The 12,537-nt window shown below is 45.3% G+C and overlaps 1 protein-coding gene and 1 pseudogene across 4 annotated transcripts in view; both read right to left on the reverse strand.

The window, feature by feature from the left end:
- The window catches only part of LOC143907883 (protein turtle homolog A), a 36,698-nt gene that overhangs the window by 11,657 nt on the left and 12,504 nt on the right, over window positions 1-12,537 (reverse strand). The gene's annotated exons all lie outside the window — the stretch shown is intronic.
- LOC143908072 (uncharacterized) lies at window positions 2,641-7,200 on the reverse strand (annotated as a pseudogene). Its single transcript, XR_013260030.1, has 2 exons — window positions 5,801-7,200; window positions 2,641-3,985 (listed from the first exon to the last, which is right to left on the reverse strand). The product of XR_013260030.1 is annotated as an uncharacterized LOC143908072 (transcript).

The following is a 12,537-nucleotide window of genomic DNA, read 5'->3' on the forward strand; positions in this document are numbered from 1 at the left end:
ATATAAGACCCTTATAAATATATAAAATCCTTAAATATGATTCCTATTTTAATATCAATAGAGAGCTCAACCGACACATGATGCTCTCGCGTATAACGACGGCCCGGATCTCGCGCGCATTCAAATTCCGCGTTGACGTGAGCTCTGAGATTCATCGCACAGACGATGGCGGTGTTAATGATACGATGTAATTAATGCCAGGTGATGAATGGCCGTACGCACGAAGTAACTCGTTAACAAACGACAACGAGCACACGTGGGCTTCGCTCTTGCGCCACCTTTGCGCCCCATTGATATACGTGCATCTGAATATTCACACGTTGACGCGTTTGCATATCCGTGCATATCACCCGAAGTTATGCCCCGGAATGAAAATTGCGCGAGATAGCGATTACTTTATCGGAAATAGAATGCGTTACGTAAACATTTACGAAGAGCAAACCAAGGTACGTATATACGATAACATCGCGCGAAATGTTGTAATCTCCCTACGAGCACATAAACACGGCGCGACTGTGCCGAGCGGATTTTGTAAAAATGATTAAAAGTGATGTGTGACATAAGTTCTCTTTCTTTCAATACTTGGAAGCCTCAATACTTCGAATCCGCGCCGTTAACGGTGAATCATTACGAGTATGATCGGTTGCGAACGTGCCGATTAAATGTTATATATACGAAAGGCGGAAGGGGATCGTTAATGCCGCAATTAAAATGTTAATAGCGCCGGGGCGAGTCCTATTACCTCGTTAAATCCTCTCGTGAACCTAGCAAATTGATGGACTTAGACAGACTCCGGCGCGCACGCAGACGCTTACGTATTCCGTATGCGTGCACGCGTGCGTTGCACGTATGCACGTGCGTCCGTCCACGGTGCGTGGTACCCGCCGCGTATACGTGGTTGTGCTTTCGCACGCGCCGCGTGTATCGCGTTTACTTGAGAGCGTGGCGGAATATATCCGTTTCTCGGGTAACGCGGGACGCATACGTATATCCGCCGACACAACGATCCCGGAGTAATTATTCAAAGCAAACACGAACGCCGTCGTGGATTGGTAATACATCGCATTACCAGCGCCCGTGTATACACCGGGACACCGCGTATACGGTTTCAAACACGCCTATACGATGCGAAGAGCAGATGCGAAGTAGCGAATTGATTCGTGGCATATTGATTTGTATACATGGATCGAGTTTATTGACGCCGCTTTGTTAACAGGAATATATAAGTATAGCGAACCAGACTCGAGCGTTGATCGTTGGCATCCCGATGCGCGTAACATTATTGCGCTCTCTCGGCGCAGCTTTAAAAAAATTCAGAGCTCGGACTTTTTAACGTATAATTTATTATTGTACATTTATATTGACGCAATAATTGAAGCGCGACGAGTTGTGATTTCAGCGGCAGTGATATTGGGCGCGTTCAGCAGAACAAACCGCTCAGTAACAATCGAATCGTGATTGGCTCTTACTTTTAGACCCAACAAATCAACGTAGCGTGTTGATAAAACGACACTCAACAGTTGTGTCTGCTGAACGCGGCCATTTTATTTTTCATAAAATATACACCATTTTTCTTTGTTTTTCTTTATGAGCCCGAATGCATCATGATATCGATATTTTCGCCGACTATTTTCTAATACGCAAAAATTCAATTCGTGCCGCAGCCATTCGCCAGCGCGAAAGTGCGAGCCTTGTAATTCGATCAAAGTACCGCTGTAAACATCGCGGATGCGCAAACGTGGATGCGACTTGTTTTCTGTAGATTCAGGCATCGCCTGGCGAACCGACGAGTCCCAGCCAAACATACGGAAAGGTAGAAACCAACACATCCGGAAAGCAATAAAAAGAAGATATAGGTGGATAGCGATTCAAGGACGAACTGACGCGCGAGTCGCGCGCGCGGAAATTGTATTTTACATATTTTTATACATCATATATATATATCACGCTGAATATAGGGAAAGGGAATGGAATTTTCGAGTGCACGTACTTCTTAAACGATATTCACCGCGCCGTTAAAAGTCGAACGTGCATTTTAACACTTGAGCTGCCAAACTGATTTCGGCATTGCGCTCCGCCGGGAGACCCCAAGTCGAGAAAATATGCGGTTGTTTGCAAAATATGCAGGGTTGGAATGCAAAATAAATCATCCCGAGAGAATAAATAAATAATAAATAAAGAAAAATACGTACGTATATTTAGTAATATAATTTCAGATGGAATAAATAAAACTGTCATTCACAAACCGGAAATAATAAATCTTTTTGAAATGAACAAATATAAGCAGAAAAACATAAAAATCAATAATTTTGCTTTTATTAAATCTATTATAGTATATTAGCTTAATACTTTATTGTTTTTTAATGTCTTAATCAATACTTATTATTTAATAAAATCATTCTTAACCGGGCAAAAATAAAACTGTCACTCACGAATGTGGATGACTGAGTTCCTTGCGGAAATTCATGTGTCACCCAGATATGCGTGACATAATAGCAGTCAGAGTGTTAAATGTGATAAGGAACGAGAATTATATCAAGGTAAAATTAATAAGTTGAACGAACTTACCTTAAGTGAAGTTCGACTGTAATTATGCTGTCTCGTCCGGATGGATATATGTATATATGTGTATATATGTGTAGTGCGCTCCCTGCGCAGTTACCAACAGGCGATTTTAAAGACTCTAAAAACGCGCGTTTTTCTCGGTTCGCGCGCGAGTCGAGCGTCACCTCCCCGCCGTAGCGCTTCATACTTTTAAAGCTGCAAATCTGAAATCGGGGCTTGGGAGGGTGGGACTATCCATCCGGACGAGACAGCATAATTACAGTCGAACTTCACTTAAGGTAAGTTCGTTCAACTTATTAATTATGCAACGTCTCGTCCGGATGGATATATGTGTAGATATTTAAAGCTCAGATTTGCCTCCGAGATCCTGTTTACAAAGCAGAATTTAAATTATGCACTGGATAATACAAGGACAATTAATATGTTAACCCGTATTAAGTATAGTGGAACAGAAAACAGGGTCTTCGACGATAGGGCAATTATAGAAACGGGCGAAAACTTCCGAAGATTTGGTCCACCCTGCAGTTCGCCGAATTTCGTCCAAACTGATGCCCTTACTGGCCGCTAATGATGTCGAGGCATGGCGAGTGGAGTGAGCCGAGAATATAGAGGTGTCTATACCTGCTGCGCTCAACTCCGTTTTAACCCAACGGCCTAGAGATTGGGATGAAACTGGAAGGCGAGTAGCGATAAAGAGCGAGTCGTCCTTTCTGCTTCTAAGTTCTTTTGTACGGTCTAAATAAAATTTCACCAATGAAAGAACGCATAGGTTTGGTCTGTCCGCAAATGGTTTAAAGATGAGCAAGGGTTGCGGTCTTCCAATCTTCGAAGTCTTGAGCCTCGCTGGAATTTTGATGACCAAGGTGTCGGTAATTGTGATGTTTGAAAATTGTATAGCTGCTAGCGTTTGCATCCTTTGCGCAGTCGTGAGCGCGAGAAGCGTTACCAGTTTTCTATAGAGGATTTCCAAAGAGAGATCCTCGTGGGGGTATAATGTAGATAAATAGGTAATCACCTGCGCCGGATCCCAAATAAAATTGTATCGAGGACGCTGTGGTTTCAGCGCCGCCAATCCCTTAAAAAATCATCTCACCAGCGGATGTGAGCCTATTTCTTCTGCAGAAAGCAGAGAAATGGCTGACCGATACGTGTTCAGAGTTGAGTAAGAACGAAGCTCCGGTAGCAGCCAAGATGAAAATTCCAAAAATACTGAAAAGGACGGGCAGAAACAATCAATTTGTCTCTGTTTACAGAAGAACCACCACAGTCTAATTGGCTTAGCATATTGAGCCATCGTAGCGTCTGAAATAGAGGCGAGTATCGCGTTCAATGCAACCGTGAGTGTACCTCTGACTAGGAAGGCTTGCCGGATAATCTCGCGACAGCCAGGCGTGTCTTGCTCCAGACTGGGTGAATTTCCCTAAAAGGAGATGACAACATGTGAATGTCCGGTTCAAAATACACAGGTTGATTAATAATTAATGCGGCAAAAAATGCGGGAACCAGGGTTGTGCTGGCCACCATGGAACCAATATAACTCCCTCCGCTCTGTCCGTGATAATTTTTCGTAAAACCTTTAAAATTAAAATAAACGGGGGAAAGGCGTAAAATTAAAATTTGCTCCAATCTAAAGAGAAAGCATCCACTGAGAAAGCTTCCGGATCCGGAAACCAAAACACAAAACGTGAACATTTTGCATTGATAGATGCGGCGAATAAATCAATATCAAATGGACCGAAAATCCTATTGTATCCTAAAATAACTTTGCTCTAACGACCACTCTGTTTCTTCAGAAATGGTTCGAGATTCTGCATCTGCCTCAAAATTCTGGGCAGAGGGAATATACGAGGTGTAGATGAGAAGGTCACGTTCTGCACACCAGCACCAGATTCTTCTGGCGAGATTCGACAAGTGGGGGAATTTAATCGATCCCATGCGGTTCACGTAAAAGAGAGCTGTTGCATTGTCCACTCTTAATAGAATGTTGCAATGCTTTAAATCAAATGCAAAACATTTCAAGGCATGAAATATAGTCAGAAGTTCCAAGTAATTGATGTGATTGAGCTTGTCCTCCGCTGACCAGAACCCGTGTGTGCGGTTTTCCCCGCAGACAGCACTCCATCCGGTTAGCGAGGCGACGGTGAAAATTTCCCGAGTAAAGATGCCCGAACGAATAACATTACGCTGAGAGGTGTCAGCAAAAACATTTTTCCACCACAAAAGATCCTCTTTAATGGAAGAAAGAAGCGTCATCCGCGCTTCAAAATTGTCGTTTGCATCTAGCAGAGCATGAAATTTAACCCTTTCCAAAATCTTGGTATGTAAAATCCCATATTGGACCGCTGGGCAGATCGAAATTAATGAGCCAATGAAACTTGCGAACTCTCGAATAGTACAAAACTTCTTATCCAAGAAAGACAGCGTTAATTTCAGCAATTTTTCCCTTTTTTTCTGAAGGAATAGAAACTGAAAAATAAATAGAGTCAAAGATGAAACCTAAGTAAAGACAGGATGTAGAAGGAGAAAATACACTTTTCCGTTCGTTTATTAAAAATCCAAGCGAAGATAGAAGATTCGATGTTTCGAAAATATTACGTAAACATGCCTCGTATGAGGGTGCAATTATCAGGAAATCATCTAGAAAAGCGACTAAAAAGAGTCCTTTCTCTCTTAGATACGATAACGCAGGTTTCAAGGACTTAGTAAAAATAAAAGGGGCTGAAGCGAGCCCAAACGGTAAGACTTTAAATTGAAAAAATTGACCCTGAAACCGAAAACGGAGATACTTCCTATCCTCTGGACAGATCGGAATATGCAAATATGCGTCCTGTATGTCAATTGATGCGAGAAAATCACTCGGTGAAAAAAACTGAACTACCGTCTTCCAATTCTCTAGTTTAAAATGCGGGGCAATGATATATTCATTGAGCCGCTTAAGATTAAGAATGAATCTCCAATCCCCCGAATGTTTTTTAATGACAAAATATGGTGACAGGAATTGTACCTCGCAATCTGACACAGGTTCAATAGCGCCCTTAGCATAGAGATTATCTATCTAATGACGACAAATTTGCATCTCTCAGTCTGATAAGTGGATAGAGGGTTCAAACTCCTGATGTGGTGGATGGTGCTAAAAGGGAAGCTTATAGCCTGTTATCGCTTGGAGAATCACTGGATCAGATGTAATTTCCTTCCATTTGGGTAAAAACCTTGATAACCTGCCGTCCACGGTTACCTGACTTTCCTCTAACGCCTCCTGGAATGGGACCTGTAGCGGGGCCTGTAGCGGTGCGGCGACTGGCGACTGCTGCTCGACGCGCCTGTTCTCCTTGTCGCCAACTGTCTCGATCTCGATACAGGGGCACGTGCATTTCCCGACCTAACGGGTGCAGTCTGTAGCGGGCGTTTAATTGGCTGCTGAGTCTTTTTTGAGAGCGTTAATGACGCATTAACAATGTCCTTGGACGACTTCTCCATTAAGGCTGCTTTCTTAATTTCTTCACCGAACGAAGCGCCAAACAATAAATTATCTACCGGAATGGCATCGGCTGTGTTCTTGGCCACAATATTAAATGTCGGCTTGACAAGAGCCCGTCTAGACAAGGAAAGACGATAGAATAGGTGTGCTATGATCTTAATTCCTTCGTTGAAATTTACCGATTGCAGCACGAGCCTCGGCGTTGAGGGAGCTTTGGGCCTCCGGTTTGAGAAGATCCGACAATGCCTCTCCGATTTTTAAAGCCGATTTGCACTCTATGTTTAGTTTAAGAGCCTTGAGGAAATCTAATTCTCCCTCCTCCGGGGGAGAGTACTTCTTAAACAGAATTTCTCGCTGGTCCGCGGGAAGGCCTTTCCGCATTAACTCACGCAACTGCTGGACAACAAGGTCGTTCCAAGATTGTGTCTCTGCTATTTGTCCTATGGCACCGAAGAGCTCTCTAGTTAAGGTATCCGCCGAATCCTCTGCTGCAGCGGGCTCCGACAAAACTATCGTCTTGCTCGGGGGGGACGTGGGCAAGCCATCGTCTGGCAGGTTACTTACCGCCGCCACAACAGAAGAAAAGGTATTCCGATTAATCGGAAAAGGTTGTGTCGACTCCTCGGTCTGTATTACAGAACTGGGATGAACGTACACACCTGTAACGTGCGGATCCTCTGGCATAACCTGTCTAGCAGGATTTGCCATTTCTGCCACCTGAGAGGCAGATTTCGCTCGACCGGGACTGTCCTCCCTAATGATGTCGTCAGAAGGTCTCTCCGCATCCGACTCTTGGTCAGTGTGACATGCGAGAGCAGAGGACACGGTCGGCGATAAAGACTCGACATGTGGATATCTAACCTCTCTCCTCGATTACTTCGATCAACTGCGATATCTTGTTTTCCAGATCTTCAATGCGATCACGATGCTTGAATGACGATGACTTCCTCCTCTTCCTCGATTTATGCATGGACTTGCCCATTTTTACTCGATAAATAACCTAAATCTTGCAAAGAAAATAATCGCACTGTTGATGAACGCACAACAGGAAAAACAATGAAACGCTACGGCGGGGAGGTGACGCTCGACTCGCGCGCGAACCGAGAAAAACGCGCGTTTTTAGAGTCTTTAAAATCGCCTGTTGGTAACTGCGCAGGGAGCGCACTACACATATATACACATATATACATATATCCATCCGGACGAGACGTTGCATAACTATTAATCTTCAGACTAACAATCGCGCCATTGCGTATTCTCTCGAATCCATAAAGAACGAATGGCCGGTATTTTCGCGCACGAGCAACGCGCCGTTGTGCAAATACGAGGTGCAACTTTCTTGCCAAGGTAAAGAATGTACTGGGAAAACTTTGACAAAATGCTCTTTACGTACTTTCCCAGTTGCCGCGAAAGGGGGAAAAGATGGAAACAGGACATTGAACGAATATTTTATTTCTCAATAGGGAATCGTCGCTTACTTCCCTTTATCCCGAGCACGCCAACTTGACCCAGTTTGCTGATAAAATGCGTATAAACGTGATGCAAGCACGATAGATAGACTTTGATATACGTATAGAAAAACGTGAGTGGTCTTAATTTATTTACAGACATTTAGAATTTTAATTCTGCGCGATTACATACATAAATCATAAAAAGCAATTCATCAATTTGATGTAATCTAATTTTTCTAAAAGGAACAAATAATTATCTCTTGAAAGTTTGGTGTCTTGAGTTCTAAGAGAACCGTGATTCTCGCTTCCTGAGGATATAGGTAATTTCTATTGTGCAAAATTTTTCCACTCCCAAGTTCATCTGGGAAGCGCGGGTGTCGGTAACGACGGAGGCCGCTAATGAACAATGATCAAACTCATTAAGAAGCCATAAATTTCGCTTGTCCATGGCGATTATTATCACCGGCCTGTTTAACTTCATAACGTCGGCGTCGGTAACTCGTCCGGAGCCGCGCGTGTAAACACCGAGCGGTGTGCAAACGTGGTGCCGGCTCCTTTACCGCCGCATCCGGGGAAAACGACGTCACAGCGCACACCCCTCCTCCCCCTGTGCCGAAACCGCCGACTGAACAAACACGCGCCGGGGTATGACGAAGAAGGCAAACCGAGGAACCGGAGGGTTGAGGGTGAGGGTGGTACACGCGGGCGGATGTACACAAGCGCACGCAGGGAGAACACACCGGGGGTGTGGGTGAGTCCCCGCCGCCGCGCACCGGTGCCGGAGGTATGCGCGGTGGGAGAGAATTAGACGGAAGTAGATGAAGCGATAGAAAGGCCGTGAAAGTAGGACGAGTATAGGCAATGTCGCCGGCGCGGGGCGCGGGCCAATTCGTGGTAAATTATTTAACATGGTCCCCGCGAAATGGCGGATACGGAAACCGACCGGTGGTTTGCGCGCCTGTCGCCGCTGTAGCCCCCGATGTTTATCGTACGCTTGTCACAACAACGACGGTAACGGGAAAGGGCAACAAATGCGGTAAGGCGCGTGTGTACGGGCGACAGAATTCATCGGTATAATTGGCACGTTGTCGGACATCAAGATGACAAGTAAACGCCGCGCCGCGCGCCGCCGCTGCCGGCCGGGGTGGCAAAAACGATATCGAATTGGTCCGATCTCGCCGATAGCGATGAGAGAGGATCCATTTCGCCGTTGCATTTCAATGGTCCTCCCGACTCACACTGTTTGCAGGATCGAAAAATTCTTGGAACTGGGGCACGCGTTGCGTAATTCGCCGCTATCAGAATTCCTGGCGTTTTGTGACTGCGCATAACACTCCGATAAAGTTCCGGCTACGTGCCCGCGCCACGTTTGTCGACCAATAAAATCAGATTGCCGCGCGGCGAACGCAAAATCCGAACCGAACGTAGGCAGTTCCGGAATGCTGTACTTTGATTATACTCCTTTTCGTATACCTTCCACGAATACGGCGTCTCTAAAATTAAAAGGGAAATTGGAGATTTGTATCTTTTGCATTTTTATCGGAACGGACTCTTTGCGAGTCGAACACAATGAGAGTTCTTATTGCTTGTTTGTACTAGGATTGCGGAATTATCAATGTCGGATGCTAGTCAGACGGCCGTTGATAAGAAACGAGGAAACGGTTTTAGAATAAGAAAAAAAAATGCGACGTTGTGATGTAACGTACTCCATTTTTATTACCTACGGCCTCGACCTCGGTGTTTGAAGCATTGAACACGTCTCGCTGTGACACAATATTGAATTTTATGGCGAATCAAGTGCGCAAGTTTTTTTTCCCGCTCGCTCTATCCGGCCATATACGCGCACTGCAGCAGCGCGCATCACGTCTCCAACTTTAGTTCGAAGGACACATATGTCGTTTTACACCCTAATATACGACTAGCGATGCTTCGCATTGTGAGCACCGCAATTCTTTCGCTGAAGCAACCGGAAACATCGCGTTATAGAGATTCATGCTACTTTCTAGCAAGAATACGGCGCGTTTTATGACTCTCTGAAGGATACGTTCATCTAAGGAAAAATAAGAGAGAGTTCCTAATCTCGTCGTAACGTCGCACGTTAATGTTTTGCTTGCTCGCATGATCCTACCACGCACATTTGTTTGTTAGATGTTCGTCGTATTGGAATCCCTTCATTGCTTATAAATCATGTCGATAAAGTTGAAAGAAACTTTCTGATGCAAGCCTGCAAAATTTGTCGAGATGATTTGCTTTAAGCAACAATTTTACTTTTAACTCCCATCGTTGAAAGATATCGCAAAGTATCTTGCCAAATTTCCATCATGAAAATTAGAAAATTAATTCCGCGATCTTTTCTGAATCTTTTCGGCTTTCCAAACTCAAAGTTTGAAATAGCGAAGTGCCTCTTTCCACGTTCCTGGCAACGGCACTAAAAGGAAAACGTTGTAAGGACGTACGCACGTCGGCCTAACGTGACAGCTGAACGACACGCGGTATCCTGAGGCTTTCTTGTATAGAATGGTGTCCGAATATTATGTTCCCGTGTTTATTTATACGATTGAAGTATATCAAGCTTTTTTAACGGCATATGTAAAACGAAATAAAAATAGACATCAGTAAAATATATCTAACAAAAGATATTTACCGTATTGACGTGCGTCTGAAGAGAACGGAATGATATAATCGTCGAAATACGTGAAAGTGAAATATTTAACGATTAAATTGCACACTAAGTTTCTACGCGTGAATTACGTTCGCGCTTCTTGCAAGGCGCAGCGGTGCATCACATTTAGGGACGTTTTTACAAATCAAATTACTGCGCAACGCCGTATAGTTCGACACGTGCATATGCATCGTAACGTGACACTTCCACCGCAGAGGCAATTACGTTTTACTCGCTCCCGAGTCCCGAAAATTCGGCACGCCGGCGTAATCTCTGAAATTACGTGCCGCGAAATAGTAGCGACGTCGCCTTCGTTATAGAAATAATCCGCCGTGTCGGAGGCAGGAGAGAGCCTGGTACAATCTAACGGACCCGAATTGTCAATTCCAGCCATACGCTGCCTCTACATTCGACATTATACACGGCATTGTATATACACTGCGGCTATGTTTGTCCAATGTGATAGCTGCTGGCCGAGAGAATCGTTGGAGCAAGGTCTAGCGCATGTTTTATACACCACTTGATTGGACTTTTATTTGTCTTAACGAAAATTGCGTTTTATTAAAAAACGAAAAGCTATTTTTTTAATTCTTCATTGATAAACTCGTTGCGTGTACAAGTATAAACGGCAACTTTGGCTATGCCGTGCAATGTTAAATGCAACGCAAATATTAAATATATCTGCACTTGCAGAATTAACGTTGTATGTAACTCGGTAATAACGACAGCCGTCCATTACAAAATAACCGGTACGCGTCCGCACATACGCGTATCTTCACTCCTAACAATTTACGCAGCGGTGCACCAGGCCACGTGTATGCGTATACACGTATAATGGAGAGCTCGAGAAAACGAAGACTGCCGTAGAATGCAGAAGAAACGGCAGCGGGAATAAATTGGAAGGACGGGATACCGCGAGAATGCACGTAGAAATGCAAGGTGCAAAGTGCAGGCGAAGACCGAAGGTGGAGAGAAGATGGCGCAAGAAAGAGAGAGAGAGAGAGAAAGAGAGAGAGTGAGAGAGAGAGAGCCACCGAGAAGCGAGGAGAGTGGATTGTTATGCGGGATAGCGAATATATAGGGGCAACGGGGGGAAAGGAGGGCAAAGGAGGAAATAACTCCCTGGAGCAGGTGCGACAGAACCGGTCGCCGCGCCGTCTCTGCGCCGCGCCGCGCCGTATTTACTCGCCATCAGATAGGCAGTAACCTTTCCACCTACCAGGCATTCAGGTTTCATCGAGAGCCGCATATAGGTATTTCCTCGCGGAGGCAAGGCGAAGCAGAAAAGAAATCCCCGTTGAGAGAGAGAGCGTCAGGCGTACCGTCAGGCGGATAAAGTATCGCCGGCGAGGGAGTGTCGCTAACCGCTCGGCGTTATAGAGAGATTCGCGGTGCATTATCGCGCGAGAGAGGAAAAACAAATATCTTTATCTCTCGCTCCATTTCGCTTTTGGTAGGCTTACTAATCACCCAGTTTTGACGACGTCGGTTAATTTTAATCGCATAGTTTAACCGTTTCCTCGCAATTAAACGAGGATTAAAGTTAATTGATGCTGATGAAGCCGGCCCATGTAAGGAAATATGTATAGGTATCTCGCCGGTATGTATTATAACTCCACCCGCGTGATCGTCTTATTTTGAAATTAGTCTATCTCGCGAGAGGATCCTATATATCTTGTACGAATATATAAGTCGCGTCTGTCGTCGCCGAGGCTATATAAAGATAAACCTAGCAAGATCCAGATGTCATTTCGTTGCATAATGAAAAGGGAATCAGATAGAAGTGGCACGCGCTCCTTTTCTTGGCCTTCGTGAACAAAGGAGCCCTGTCGCGAGAAAGCGTATATAGCCGGGCGTACCTATACGATTGTTTCGAGGATCTTTAGCGATTCGGGCCGACCGAAAGGAATCCGCGCTACTTTCCGCGCTGCGATCGATGCCGGGCGACGGTGTTTCTTCCGTCCGGAACCGCGCGCGTTTGGTGGCCAAGAAGCGTATAAAGATCCGGGCATTAGAGTAGAGAGTGGCCCGACGCCCGACTAGGTTGGCTGGCTGTCCGACCGAATGAATCCAGATCCGCGGGATAAAACGAGAAAAGCGAGGCTCTGCTTTCTCTCCCCTCGCTTCTCCCGATTCCTCGCCATCGCCCGCGGTGGCGCGTTCGCGAAATCGCGCCGTCATTTTCCTTTTTCCTCTCTTTTCTTCTCTCCCTCTTCTACCTTCGCTCACTATTTTCCGTGTCCCTCTCCGTATCCTCCTCGTATATGCCGCCTCCTCCTCTTTTTCTTTCGGGACCTCGACGTTACTCCGGCCGGATTTCTTCCCATGGAAACGTTTCCAAGACAATCGGGGGACCACGGATAATCGCGCGAGCCAATCAG

The sequence above is a fragment of the Temnothorax americanus genome, unplaced genomic scaffold (genome assembly GCF_048541705.1).
Source record: "Temnothorax americanus isolate GAGA-0224 unplaced genomic scaffold, ASM4854170v1 Scaffold9, whole genome shotgun sequence".
In the NCBI taxonomy this organism is placed as follows: Eukaryota; Metazoa; Arthropoda; class Insecta; order Hymenoptera; family Formicidae; genus Temnothorax; species Temnothorax americanus.